Genomic DNA, 12449 nt, shown 5'->3' on the forward strand with positions numbered 1-12449 from the left:
TCTCGCTATGCAGTTCAAGCTGGCCTTGAGGTCACTTTGTAGCCCAGGCTGGTTTTGAACTTGCAGTGATCCTCCTGCCTCAGCCTCCTGAGTGCTGGGATTACAAGCCTGTGCCATTACGCCAGCTTGTCATTACTTTTCCAAAATAAAAACTTTTAACATAGCACTTTGGGGAGCTAAGGGAGGAGGATTGCAAGTTTGAGCTCAGTCTGAGAAACTTAACGATGAGGTAAGAGACCTTGTCTCAATGCAGAGGCCCTGGGTTCAATCCCTAATACCTAGTACTGCAACAGAACAAAACAACAGCAAGAGCAAAAACCCTTTAACTGTATTTATCCCATATTGTCTCCTTATCTTTTGTAGTATAGATGCTCAAAATTTAAATACATGTTCTTTCTGGTTCATATAATTTAATAGTGGCTTAAGAATAAATATTGGGTTGTAAATAGCAGCCTAATCTTACTGCTAAGATTTAATTCCTTCATAGGAAAATAAACATATAAAATAGAAATTAGAAGACTAAATTCTTAGCTCCTGTTTAAAAGATTGATTTACATAAGTTTTGTAATTTTATGTTTAGTTCACACTAATATTATTTCCAAAATGTACAATTTATCTCAATTGATGATACTCCTCTCGGAGGTCATGGTGACCCACCAGTCAGACTGCTTAAGTGATTTCCTTCCACCTGGTAGAATGAAGTGTCCTTTACTTTTTGTCAGCAGTTACAAATATTGGAGGACGAGTTCAGGTAAATCATTTCCACATTAATATCCTTCCTTCTATTTGTTTGACCAACTTTCAAATTTATTCCAAGTGAAAAAAATGTAAGCTTTTTGGTATAACAAATAATTCAAGTGTTTAGTGAAACTATCTTGTAATGTTGTAACATTCTAATTGAATTTTTAAAAAACAGCATTATTAAGATATCATTTATATGTCATAAAATTCACCCATTTTAAGTATGCAGTTAAACGGGTTTTAGGGTGTTTACCGAATTGTGTGACCATTGCCATAATCTAACATTAGAGCATTTCTATCACCCCCAAAAGAAACTTTGTGGCCATAGCCCCCTTCCACCCCTGCCCTTCCCCCACCAATCATTAATACCGCTTTCTCTTTCTGTAGATTTGCTTATCCTGGACATTTCACACAAACAGAACCATACAATATGTTGTCACTTGTGTGTTCACATATTATTTGTGAGTTCATCCATGTTGTAGCATGTGTAAATACTGCATTCCTTCATTAGTAGCTTTTCTAGGAAAGTTAAAAAAAAAGAGTGTTGTGCTTTAGTAAAAAAAAAAAATCCTGATCCAGAAACCAAATACTTCTGCTTTCTGTCCCTTTTAATGTGTTTTACTTGCCCTTTGGACAAGTTATTAATTTCTTTGAGTCAGTTACTTAATTTATAAATTGGGAATATGGTGGCTTTAGATGCTTATCTTAAAGCAACAGGAGAATAAACAAGATTAAATATAGTACTGTAATGCCTAAAAAACCATAGGGATATAGAATACTAAAATGCAATTTTACAGCAAAGCAAATAGTTATATTTAGGATAAAAGTATTAGAATTTCCTTAAAAACTAGTTTAAAGGAAAACAAATTTAAATTTTCTTATCAAACAATTGAGAAAAAAAAAAAATCCAGGCATGGTGCACACCTGTAATCTCAGCACTCAAGAGGCTGAGGCAGGAGGATCACCATGAGTTCGAGGCCAGCCTGGGTTACAAAGTGCACTCAAGGCCAGCCTGAGCTGCATAGTGAGACCCTGTCTCAAAAAGACCAAAAAAAAAAAAAAAAAAAAAAAAAAAAAAAAAAAGATCAATTTATCTCCACTAATTTATCTTCCAGATACTCTTGGTTGGGTGTAACAGTTGTCTGCATTCTTTTAGAATAGGTTGCTGAAGGGAGTGGCTCTGACTATTTCAGGAATAATCTATTGTATGGCACATGGAGAAGTCTGTGAGCAGAATTCCAGTCTGACCTTACCTGCAAGGTATAATTTTCAGAGGTAGCTCACTGCGGTAACTTCACCAGTCTATGGTTATGTTTGAACCCTGGGCTCCAGTCAGCATAATGTAAACTGGACTTCTAGTAACAGGGGGAAAGTACTAATTTTATGCCAAGAAAACCAAGGAGATTTGCAGTGATCCTTATACTAAATCCAACAACCCAAGGAGACAAGCTTAATACTGGGACACTGCAAACTGATCCTGTGCCCCAAAGCAGAGAACACAAAAATGCAGTTTTCCTGGTCCTGGGTCTCCAGACAAGTTGCGAGCCAGATGGTACCACTAGAACCCTGATCATTCCTTTTGGAGCTAGGTTTGAAATATGGAGCCCATTAAGGGGTCTGCTGTAGAAGCCCTTTGGTCTTTGACCACTAGACTCCTAAAAGATGATCTTCTTCTCCTGGCTTTTTCATTTGCTCTGAACATCAAGCTTTCATGTAAAAAAGATCTCCTTTTACATATTATCTCCATTCTATGAATGTTTGAATCTTGAGGGGTTTTTTTGTAATGATCATAGACATCCGTTCTTTGGTATAGTTGTCCCGCCTTTAAGACTCCATTCTCTGCTCTGAGATAGTTGTGCTTCTGGTTGATTCTCTAGTCTTTTTTCACCTGAGCCATTGCAAACTTCTCTCCTCATTTTGCACCTCCAACGTAGTTTTTCTCCTTCTAAGGCTAAATCTTACCACTTTGTCTGCCTTTTCTTTGGGTGCACCGTGCCCTGCAGGACCTTGTAAACTTTAGATCTAAATGTTCTAATTTTATGGACCCTGCCTTATTGTCTAAAGATAATAGACAATTTCAGATAGATTTGCCCCTTTCATTCTTTATCCTGTTCTATATTTGTGGCCTGCTGTGACCACATTCCCCATCTTACCAGTGTAAATCTTTTTCTTCTGTTCATTCAGGTACCAGTCACCAATTCGTTTGACCATTCATTGACATTTGACATGTATCATGTGATTGACACTAGGTTTGGTGAGGAATGAATATGATAGATGTTCTGACTTCTCTGTTGTACACATCTGCTTCACTAAGCTCAGTATATCCTCAGGGCATCTCTAACTAAGCACTGATGAGGAAATGACTTTATTCCCTAACATGGCTACACTTCTGCCGGCACACGTAGACACTTTCCACATATGGCCTTACCTGGGCTTGGAACACACCTCCTGCTCATACACATTTACAGGTGATTCATGCTTATGGCAATAGCATGAGTGTTAGTCACATTCTTCACGCAAAATAAAAGATATTACATATTTATATATGTATTACATATTAGATACATTATTTTATAAAAATAATATAATAGTTTTGTAATCCCTATCCCCCATTTTCTTTATCATGAAATCTTTCCATGTCAAAAGCATTCATAGTACTCTATTCTTTGGGTGAAGAATCATGTGCTTAATCTTACCCCACAGTTGTGATTTTATTCCTGTTAAAGTGATGTAATAAATACCTTTATAGCTAAGTTCTTTTATATGTCTGTAAGTCTTACCTGAGGATCTCTTCAGTCTTAAATTTTTTAAAAAAGATTTGCTTTTCATGTTATGTAATTGTGCAGTAGAGTTTGTTTTCGAATGCAATTAGCTCTAAGTAGTTTTGGAGCATGCAAGCACTCTTCTGAAGAACATCTTGTCCTTCACCTATTTTGCTGCCATCCAAGCACAGGGAGAAAGAGTGCAGGAAGAAGAATTGGTACTTCATGTGGCTGAAGATGTACTCCACCTTTCACAGCTTTCACAGCTTTTCACGGTTTGCACAGACAGTGCTGCACACGGGCGTCTCTGTAAACACTGATCATGAAGCAGTGATGTGTTCATGAAGACCGATGTCTACATGGTTGTGTGACTGTATTGGAAAATTTCTTAAATTTTAGATCCAACCTCTTCTGTCTTCCATTTATTCATTATTTTATTATTAACCCAAAGTCTTTTTTCTTTTGTATCCTGTAACTGTTTTCAGTGAATAATCTGCTTATTTCATTATAGGTCCCTAGCTCATTCTGGGCTAAGTCTTCTACTGGTATTACTAGTATTTTTTAGCCTTGAAAAATCTCATTGTAACTTCTAAAGACATGTAACTATATGAACTTATTCTTTGTATGGACTCATTAAACAACAAAAAAACATTCAGAAGCTTCTAACTCCATCAGGATTTCTTTCTTATAAGAAAAAGTATTATGTACATTTTTGCCATTTGAGAAAGAGTGGTTAAATAACCAGGGTAAAGTCATGACTAGAATTTAAGATTCCCTGTCTTATCTGTACCTACAGAATTTGTCCTATTTTCTAAGCTTTTATAATTTATAAAAATTATAGTCCTGTTATATTGGGTTGGTTTAATATTCAGAATAAAAAGTACAGTGAAAATCATGTACATTTTATATGAATGTTTCTGAAGTGAAAGTCTTGGTCCTTCACATTAGCATATAATTCATTTATAAATTTTATAAATATTCTGATTATCTCCTTAGGTTGATTTAATTCACCTCCCTCAACTGCCTAACTCCCCCATATAGACACACAAATAATTTTCTAGTTTTAATATAACTACAACTGTACTGAATGGCAACTTTTTAGCTTTGTATCCACACCTGTTCGAACACCTGATTTATAAAAATCTGTCAGTGTTCTTTCAGTCCCTTTTGGCACAGTGTAGAAAATGCTCAATATACTTTAAGAATACTTGTTTCAAAATAGATGTGAATGAAATCTCTAAAATATAAACCCTAAAATGAAATGAATTCTCCAAGTGGCGACATAACCATCTGAGCTTTGTGAAGTGTTTGTTAAAGTTAAAATACGTTAATTTGGAATAGACATAGTTGAATACTCATTAAATAGCTTTCTTTTAATATTGGTGTATGTGTTTTACAAGTGTGAAGTTTCTCCCGTGAATGCACACCATAAAAATTTTAGATAAGATACAGTACTACTTTTGAAAAGGGCTAAAAATTCATCAACCTTTCATATAATAGTGCATATATATAATTGTATCTAATGTAGCAGACTGATTTTATTCATTCAGACCAGTTATACATGATGATAAACCACAGTTTCAATCACACAATTAAGTGACATCTAACTAAAATAATTTCAAATGATGAGAAAACAAAACAGACTTTAGTTTAAAGGAGTTATTTATGTGCTATATAAAACATTAAAATGTGTTATTTCATCAAAGCCGAATTAAGCAATTGATTACAATTTATCTAAGTACATGAGAATATATTTTATAGATATGTATACACTGAACCTAATAGTATGAAACCTAGCTATAAATACTCAGTGTTGGGGGCTGGGGGTATAGCTCAGTTGCAAAAGCTCCTGCCTGGCAAGTGCAAGGTTGTGAGTCTGATTCCCGGAACTGCAAAAAAAAAAAAAAAAATGCTCAGTGTCTATTGAAGTAGAATAATATATTTATAAATAAACTGTGCAACTATTTCTATTCTGTGTATTTTAATCATAGGTACTTTTAAACCTATCTGCCTGCATTCCTATTTTTAAGGTGTGCAGATTTTTACCTTTTTCAATGATTAGATTTTAAACAACTTCCATGTCCCAGGTACTATGAATATAACAGATGAGGAGTCTGCGCTCATAGAACTTACAGTTTAGTGAGTTTGCATTGTAAGGGTTCAGTGAGTGTAAAGCCCTGAGGTTATAATGCCTGTTGGGTGGAGGACTATTTGTTGGCTCTGAGGATGGTAATGGAAGGTACCCATATGTAGAAGTCACTGAAGCCACAAGACTGGATGAGATCACCAAGATAAAACAAGTAGAGAAAAGGCTAAGGACTGAGCCCCTGGTGCTTCCCAGCATTTCGAATGGATCTAAAGATGAATATTGAGAGCGCTTCCCAGTCCTCCTCATGGCCCAAGAAGTTTATATTTATAATCCCACGAAAAGTTATTGGAATTCTAGCGAGTCAGTTCCAGTCTACCACATCCAGTGCAACCCATGGTGAGAATAAAGACACTAGGACATATTTGTAGTTCTGGGGAGCCAAGAGGCCCTAAGTCCAGCCATGATGATGGCTATCTGCAAAAAGGCCTATACCCGGGACTGAACCCAGACTTGATTCATTTGTAAAGACGGGAGCGGCTTGAGCATGAGTGACTGTAAGAGTGGCGGGAAATACCTGAGTGCCATGAGCTGGGCTGGGTAGGAGGCCTGAAATCACCTCTGCCATATGCAGAGAGAAGGACATGCAGAAAGAGTGATCTGCACAACACAACTGAGATAGCATCTAATGTTTTGGGGTCAGTGCTTCAGCTCTGATGTGTAATCTTTGAAGCCCCAGGAAGTCAGAGCCTCTATTGGCAAGGCTGACAGCATGGAGCATTGGCTCACACATCCTGCCTCATCCCGGCTCACTTGAGGGAGCAACAGGGGGTGGGGGAAACACGCCTGCCATCTCCAAAGATTATCATCAGCACCTCAGCTAGACCGATATGCATGGCTTAAAGCCAATTGAAGTACCCAGCCAGCTCAGTACATATCAATACATGGAAATAGGGTCAAGCTCAGCCAAAACGGAGGCAATTGCTCCTCTTTTAAGGAGAGTCGCCTAGGTGGCCCTCCACAGATGAAAATCATTAAAGGAAACTGATAAATAATAGACAGAGTGATGCCACAGCGGATACAAGAGCTGCAACGAGTGCTGCATAAAGTTTGAATTCAACAGAATAGAGTTGAACTTTAGAATCGCCAGTACAGTATAGGTCACTCATTTCACTGCAAACGGCTATGGCACAGTAAGGAAAAAAGCTTGGTAGAAGATAGTGAAAAAGATAGTGAAAAAGCGAAAAGTAGATAATCAGAAGAGAGTTATGAATGACAAAGTAGGAGAGGCTCAGCTTTAACAGTGAGCAGAGAACTGCAGTTAAACCAACAAGAAGATACTACTTTATACCTTTTGGATTGGCAAATTAGGAAAAAATAGCCCATATGAGTATTAGGAGGGCAGGAACTTTAATTCATACAGATGGGAATGTATATTAGTTCTAGGATCCATTTGGCAGTATTTAAGTAGGTGTGTGCCTATGATCTCTTACCTATACCTAAAATACCTCTGGAGACACACAACAGAAAAACTTCCCAAAAGTACACAAGAAGATGGCCAAAAAACTCTTACTGCAAGGTTATTTGTGGTGACACTTTGGGGTAATTGGTGCTGTATCACTGCAGGACTGGGTGAGTTAGATGTGGTAGGTTCATGCCATGAAATAATAGGTAGCAGTCAGAAAATGATGAATCATATCTAGGTACAACTACATGTATATGGCTCAAAATCATAATATTGAGTAAAAAAGAAAAGTTAGATCGAGAGTTGTTGATTGACACAATTTGTATAATTTTTAAAAATACCTACAGAAAGCATTTTTTTCCAAACCTGTGATGCGGATTAGAAGGCATGCATTCAGTTCATACGCACAGATGCGTTCTAGCAGAGACCATTCCCAAACGCGGAGGAACATGTCGCTGTGTCACTCACCTTCGGAACCAAACAGTTCCTTGTCAGTGTGGCCCCTCCGCGTGTTACATTTCTCCACTCCCGGAACCCAGTTCGCATGGGCTGTCCCTGGTTGCTGTTCCAACCGCTTGTCATCCCACGTATCAGCATGTTTTGTTTCCGTGTTTTATTTTTTGTGTTGTGTCTACACAGACCAGAGTTGATTAAACTCATTATTATAGAACATGCTGTCATTTTTTACCTGCAACGCCCCTCTCTAAAAAATGTGTATCTATAAAATTTCCAAAGACAGAAAAATACAGAGACTAATACAACAAATGTGTATGAACCCAGTTAGCCATATTGAACAATTTTTAACGTTTTTTGCCACCATGTTTCCGTTGTTAAAAATAAAAACAGTTAAAACTCCCGTTTTTACCCTTTCCCTTACAAAGGTGACCACTGCTAAAACTAGGCCCAGATGCAGCAAACTTATGCTAATAATTTGGTAAAATCAAGATTTTTAAAATAAAATTTAAAGAGAAGACAAGATCCTCAAATGTGAAATGATGCGCTTCGGGGTAGACGTGGGGAAGGGGCCTGGCACTATCCCTGCGGTAATCGCTAGCATCTAAGTAGCGCCCGTGATGCACCTGCCGCCGCCGTTCTCCTTCTTCACGTAACTGAAACCACTGAATGTCCACAGGAGTCTGACGCTGCAGTATCCACCTTACGGATGGGGAAACCAGACTGCCCGAAGGCCTAGGCCAGTAGGAAGTAGAGCCAGGATTTAAATCAGGCAGTCTGCAGTCCTGTACAATACCTCTGAACCATCCTGTCTTAGAGCACGCTAAAGCGTTTTTCTTTGTCTTCAGTATCTCTACTGTTAAAAATACGTAAAATCTTCATTTTTTTTAATTTTAAGAAGTCTGGATCTTTGAGTGCCAGTTCTGCCTTCTTATTCCTCCATTCTGCTGCTTGAACCTCAAATTATTTTCTTCCTAATAGTACTTCAAATCAGATTTTTACATTTTTGGTGTTTTCTTTATCAGGAAATTTAAAACTGAAGTATTTTTTCACTATAAAGATTTTCTTTACTGTACTATATTAACCAAACATGCCCTCCAAGTGACTATTGAAGTTCTATGCCATCCTATAAAATAGTTAACTGTGAATACTCTATTTGTAGTTTCTAGAAACCTTCCAGAATAACAGGATTCTCTTAATGGACTAATTACCCCAACTCTGATGCCTGCGTAATGCTATCCGGCAAGCAGCTGGCTTCGTCTGAAGAGAAGCTGAGAGCTCTTTTTTGTTTTGTTCATTTAAAATCATTTGCTTCTTATTTAATATCTGCAAAGAACGCAGTCACATCATAGTGGAAAGTGCTGTTGTAAATTTTGGATTGTTTCCATGGGTCCCGCCTTACATCTGCATGGTGTTTAAAGCCAGTGCTGCCTTTCTTTTTGTAGGCATTCAGGGCCTTTTGCCTCATAATCCAATGTCATGCTGAATGACAGAAAATTGAAGTTGAATTTATTTAACTCTACAGAAGGACCATACAGAACAATGCACTTATTTAAGAACTCCTTGCCTTGGAAACTGAAGGAGCTGTTTTGTGCAGGTGGCTTAATCTCTCTGCTGCTTATCCTGACTGTGTTCTTTTATTTGTTAAGGACAGGAACTGGGCACTCTGCTTCCAAAAACAAAAGGACTCTCCAGCCTACCAGCATCATAATAAACTCTTAGGATGCGTGTGCCTCATTCAGAGCAGCAAAGATATGTCTTGTGTGTGTGTTTTAAAAAATAACATTTATATTTCTTGACTACAGAAAATATAAGCAAAAGTTTAAAAATCATAAAAATATATTAACCAACTCCTAATCATGCAGTAAGGAGCTTTTTACATTGTGAATTGTTTGTAATTTTTTCCCTCAACTGTGTGGTCTCTTCTCCGCTTATATAAAATGGCTCTCAGTTGACATTACTTGTATTATTGATTTCTCTTTACTTCACCTGAAAGCCTTCAGAGGTTCTTACTTATAAAAAAATAAAACATTTATTTAGTATCCCAATTTTTATTCATATTTGTTCCCACATACGCAGCAGCTAATCTTGGAGAAAGTAGCTTTTGTGCTCACCAGGGACTGTGAATTCAAGGCTTTGCTATCTGTGTTATGTTGAAATGGAAGGAAGAAAGGAAGATTTAGGTGACTAGGTGGAAAGAGTAATATTGAAAAGTATAGTAGCTTTTCTTTCCTTCTGGTTGGGTATTGATGGCATAATTTGTCTTACTTCAAATCTAGTAAATTCTAGAACTCTGATGCCCAAACATGTTCAGATGTGAGTCTCAGAGTTCTTCTCAGTGCTACAGAAATAGCTTTGGATTAGCTACCATTGTCACCATCCACCATCAAGTAATTGAGAAGTAGTTGTATTAATTTGTATATCAAGTACTAGTCCTTTGGGGTTTATTTTTCCTCCTAACTATAGCTGCATGTAGAGTAATGGGATTTATCCCATGGGCTCAGGTCCGTGCTTCATCTAGAACCAGGGGATATTTAATAGGAAGAGATAATTGTTCTCTTTGATGTCTGTCTCGTAAAACTGGTCACAACAACACCACATTTGTCTCCAGGTCCCTCATTAGTTATATTGATTTTTAAACTTTGAAAAATTAAAATGTGAACCACCCTTCAGGGCTACATACCCTACCAATTTACTACGTATTTATGTGTAGTACCTCTCATTTGTCTTAGGTGTATCTCTGTAAAAGTTCTGGGGATCTAACTAACTTGTAGCCACGCTAACCACACTTATATGGACACGTCTCATATCCCCTGCAGCTTTTATATGTCAGCAGTCAGTGTGAGGGAGGACTTTGGGATCAGGCCAGCCTGAGTTTGAATCCCAGGGTCACGTCTAACTCGCTGAGTGAACTTTGATAAGTTAATTAATTACTCGGACCCTTAGAATCTTCACCTGTAAAAACAAAATGTGTACCTGATTCGTGATAGCCGTGACTGCAGGTGGAAAAGGCACCCTGCTCAGTGCCCGGAGGCAGTGTACATAGGCTTCAACTTCCTTCCCTCCTCGTTGCTCAGCGTAGGAATCAAAGAGCTCTTGGCTCTGCCCTTTTTGACTAGAACCCATCTGCAAGCCCACTTGAACTTTATGACAAGGCAGCACGCTGCAGAGCATTCATGAGACTACCTTTTTGAAATGTTCTATTAAAATTTTTCTGTGTGTATGTTCTTTTTTTCTCACATGATATCCCTTGAGAAATAAAACACTACTCTATAAATATTGTCTATCAGCTTTGTCCATCGTTGAATCTTGTTTTGAGGGATCATCCTCTCAAATGTGTCCCCTCTGCAGTTTAACATCTCGAGTCATTTTTACTGCTGGCTAATTCATTCGCTGACTTTTAGGCACCATCAGTATCCCACTTTTGTCGCATCTGGAAAATGGGGCTATTAGCGTTCATGTGGCAGGGAGAGGGATAAAGTTAACTAGTTGATGTGAGATGTTGACCAAAGGATGCAAAATTTCATTGAGATAAGTGGCTCCAGTTCAGCAGCTCTGTTGTACAACAGGGTGACTATAATTAATGACAGTGCATCTTTTTTTTTTTTTTTTTTTTGGTTTTTCTCCGGTACCAGGAACCAAACTCACGACCTTGCGCTTGCCAGCCAGGCGCTTTGCCGCTGAGCTAAATCCCCAGCCCCGACAGTGCATCTTGATAATATTGAAGAATAAAGTTTAAGTGTTTGCACAATAAAAAGTGATAAATATTGGGGTAAAGCACGTGTGAATTAGCTCCATCTAGTCATTGCACGTTGTCATACATGATAAGTGCATATCATTGTTGTCAATAAAAATCATTAAAAATAATATAAACAAAGATTTATACAAATGTCTGGTGAATTATTAATGAAACATCCAGAATGAATTTATTTTCTCATTTAAGAGAACAAAGAAAGCAGACTGAAGATTTATATCGAAGTTTTATGTATTTATATGGCTACCTATAAGGTTTATTATTAAAATATATTATTAAAACACTAGAATGGAATGAATGGGCCATACAAATTGTATGTGGGTTTTTTGTGTGTTTGTTTGTTTGTTTGTTTTTGGTAGTGGGATCAAATTCAGGACCTTGCACTTGCCAGGCAGGCTCTGTGCTGCTGAGCTGCTGAGCTAGATCCCCAGCCTGAATCCGGTGTTTTGAACTACTTTTTTGTAGGATCCAGTTAGTACGTCAGTGTAAATCTGTTTTCCACCTTGTTGTTCCTGAAAAGAACACCAGCACGAGTATCAGTCCTTAGTGCCTGCAGCTGAAATCACAGTTCTCACACAGGGGCTAATGGCGGGACTTAGACAAGTGAAGCCATTTGTTCTTCCACTTTAGACAGTTTCTTGAATAACATTCTTCCAAGAATGCTCACATTTTCAAGTTCAAGACTATGGAAGCCAATTTTCTATAGTATTCTCTTGCCTTTTAGATGCTACGCAGAGTTAACCGTCTTGACAGTGAGTCCGGTACATGATTTGTCTATTTCTTTTCAACCAGAAGGACGCAGCAGTGCTTCCTGGTTCTAAACCACAAGATAATCAAGCACTTCGGTAGCGAGCCACATGATCAGTAATCATATTTGTGTTGGCTACATAAACTTCCTTGGAAAAATTAGTAAAGTTTAGCCTGTCAGTGGTCTGCACATTAGCTTGGCTGTAAGGGACAGAAAGAGATCAGCAAATCAGGTCTATCAAGACTCATTAATTCTGTGGGGTGTTAGGGTGGGGAGGGGTGAGTAGTCAGTAGATGAGGAACATCTGGTCAAACGCAATGGAATAAACAGCTACATTATACTTCAGAAGCTGAGGGGAAACTTTAAAAGAATAAGGCTTACTGTATAAAAATATCTGGACACTTAAAATGCACTGATGAGATGAATACATTGTCATTTCA

The 12449-nt window shown here is 37.8% G+C and overlaps 1 protein-coding gene and 1 long non-coding RNA gene across 6 annotated transcripts in view; one reads left to right on the forward strand and one right to left on the reverse strand.

The window, feature by feature from the left end:
• Lekr1 (leucine, glutamate and lysine rich 1) overlaps positions 1–12449 on the forward strand; it is a 195262-nt gene that overhangs the window by 97313 nt on the left and 85500 nt on the right. The gene's annotated exons all lie outside the window — the stretch shown is intronic.
• The window catches only part of LOC102019971, a 91546-nt gene that overhangs the window by 63863 nt on the left and 15234 nt on the right, over positions 1–12449 (reverse strand). The window lies entirely within an intron of this gene.

Source organism: Chinchilla lanigera, unplaced genomic scaffold, assembly GCF_000276665.1.
Source record: "Chinchilla lanigera isolate Chin_1 unplaced genomic scaffold, ChiLan1.0 scaffold00047, whole genome shotgun sequence".
Lineage (NCBI taxonomy): Eukaryota > Metazoa > Chordata > Mammalia > Rodentia > Chinchillidae > Chinchilla > Chinchilla lanigera.